Raw genomic sequence first — 2544 nt, 5'->3', positions numbered from 1 at the left:
TTTAAAAAATTATAATAATGATAATTATTGGGAAATGCATGGAAAAGACATTGAATGATAAAGCGGGGAGATTGATGTCTCTGTATTGACTGACATGCATGGCATTCCCTTTTGAAAAAGCAATGGAAGTCAATGTAAAGTTATATGTAACCCAATGTAATATAAAGAAGATTATGATGATAATATAAATAAATTTAAATAAATTAAATTAAATTAAAAAAAAAAAAGCAGTAGCTGACCAAATTGTTAAAAAAGGTGATGTTAGTCAGGTGGGCATTTGGGGTAGGAGCCCTCTAAAGAGAGTGGGCAGACTATGCAAAGATCATGAGATGAGAGCATGCTTGACATGATCTAAGGAATGCACAGTGATGAGAGCAGAAGTGAGAGCTAGGGTAGTGGGACATGTGAGGATAGAGGCTGTAGGGAGGAAGGCTGGGTGGGCAGCAATAGGGCAGCAATTGCGAGGTGTGGTCAAAGTATCAGGTTATTTCCCAACTGTCACTTAATCGTCACACCCAGCCTAATTTTACCTTGAACCTTTATTGCTATATTGGAGATGCCTTCTTCTTTGCTCTAGTTTTCCCCGGCCTTGTAAATGTGTTTTCTTCTGCACGTGTTGTTCACGTTGTTCCACAGGTGGAGTGGCTACAGTTGTCTCTCCTTATTCACAGGGTTACGTTCCAACACCCTTGCGGATATCTGAAACCATTGATGATACTTAGCACTACTCATACACTAGGCTTTTCACTACATGTGAGTACATGTCATAGGGTTGAATTTATAAATTACCATAGTGAGAGATCACCAAGCATAACTACTAATACAATAGAGTAATTATAAGAATATCCTGTAATAAACAGTATATGGATGTAGTCTCTGTCTCTCTCAATCAGTAGACACTGTCCCTTTATCTCTTTCAAAAAATCTGCTATTTTCAGACCAGAGTTGACCACAATTAGCTGAATCCTCAGAAAACAAATCTGTGGGTAAGTGGTAACTACTATGTTTCTGTTTTTAAATCTATCCCTAACAAAATCCATTATATTTCACTTGATTTTTTTTTTCCTTCTAAAAGATCCAGGGAGCTATAATGTGTTTCCTTGTTCCAACATCTCTTTCCACACTGTAGATTCAAATAGAATTTACCTCCTTCAAGAATCACTGGCAAAGCAGATATGGATCTTGCTCCATAGTCTACAGTGCTCTCTGGTTTCTGCTGCCAATGCCCACCTCGCTAAGTTTCCAACTGCAAAGTCCATCCCTGCAGTTGAAGGACCATGTTCACCTCAGATACCTCACTATACTGCACCCTCAAAGCCTTGAGAAGTACTTTATTGTAATGTGACACAAGGCTGAGGCCAGGGACAAGTGCCCCTTGTGTTGTGCCCATTTTTTGGCTCCCAAGAGAGATCAAAGGACTTCTCCAAGGTTACACAGAACTGAGATTATAACTGAAAAGGTCTGGATCTAAAGCCTGTGCTTCTATCCACCTATCTATAGGATATCCTGGCATCACTTTGAGCAGATGACTGCCCGATCCCCTTCCCAATTACCAAACAGGGCAGGTGTTCAACAGATAGATTAGTTAGTCTGTGGAACAAACAGATGCCATGTAATCTCAGTACTCAAAAGTGTTTTACCTGTCAGACCACTCAGGGGTCTTGGGTGAAAGGTCTGGAAAACAGGGTAATAAGTGAGAGAGTGAAGCCTCTCTTTGCTTCGCTCAATTTCTTTCCTTGAGTCCCTGGGCCTGATTGGTTAAACACTATGTGTCATGGTGACTCACAATGGACCTGGGAACCCAGTGACCTCACTTGTTGGCAAGATCCAACTGCCCAGTATCGCCTAGGTAACTTCTGGTCCAGGGTAGAATAGGAAGAAAAGAAGTGGCCGGAAGGAGGAGTGGAAATTAAACTCCCAAGCAGAAGCATAGTCTCAGGTAGAACTTCTTATCTGCTTCTTAAGCTCTGAATCCAGCCTTGCTCATGGCCCTATTATTCCCCCTGTATCAGACATATTTCACCTCAACTGGGTGCATAATACAGACATTTCCACTCTGAACAGTCAGACATCTCCAGCTGAGTTACCTTCCAGTCTCTGATCCTGGCTTTCAGCAAGATCACACTGAGGATGAGACTTTGTACATTTATAGTGTCATTCTACTGAAAAACTGATGTGACTGTTAGGAGGAGGTGGGAGTGGCCTCCACACTGGCTGATCCATTCTGTCACACGAAACAACTGGGGGAGTTGAGGCATGGAGTGTGTACGAGGAGCCCAGAAGGCTCAGTCATCTAGGCTTCCTCCTACCCCACAAAGAACCATGTAAAAATTCTCTGACTCCTGTGTTCTGTGTATAAAATAAATTGTAGAGAGATGAGGACTTACTAGTCAGACTTTTTTTATTAACAAGAGGAAGTGAAATATTGTTTTTCTCCTTCAGGAGTGCCTTTCTAGAAAGCCGTGTAACATACCTAGAGTAGGACAGGAGATGGATACCACTTAAATACATAAATATTTGCTTACCTTTCTAATTAAGAGGGAA

The 2544-nt window shown here is 41.4% G+C and overlaps 1 long non-coding RNA gene across 1 annotated transcript in view; it reads right to left on the bottom strand.

Annotated features, from left to right (window-relative positions):
- LOC102496643 (uncharacterized) overlaps positions 1-1735 on the bottom strand; it is a 3637-nt gene extending 1902 nt beyond the window's left edge. Inside the window, exons 1-2 of the long non-coding RNA XR_336321.1 lie at positions 1641-1735; positions 531-699 (exon numbers count right to left, since the gene is read on the bottom strand). This is a non-coding gene — a long non-coding RNA (uncharacterized LOC102496643). The remainder of the gene's footprint in view (positions 1-530; positions 700-1640) is intronic.
- Positions 1736-2544: the final 809 nt, after the last annotated feature.

Source organism: Tupaia chinensis, unplaced genomic scaffold (genome assembly GCF_000334495.1).
Source record: "Tupaia chinensis unplaced genomic scaffold, TupChi_1.0 Scaffold000706_1, whole genome shotgun sequence".
Taxonomy (NCBI): Eukaryota; Metazoa; Chordata; class Mammalia; order Scandentia; family Tupaiidae; genus Tupaia; species Tupaia belangeri.
The sequence above is the reverse complement of the archived record's forward strand: the minus strand, read 5'-3'. Positions and strand labels throughout refer to the sequence as shown.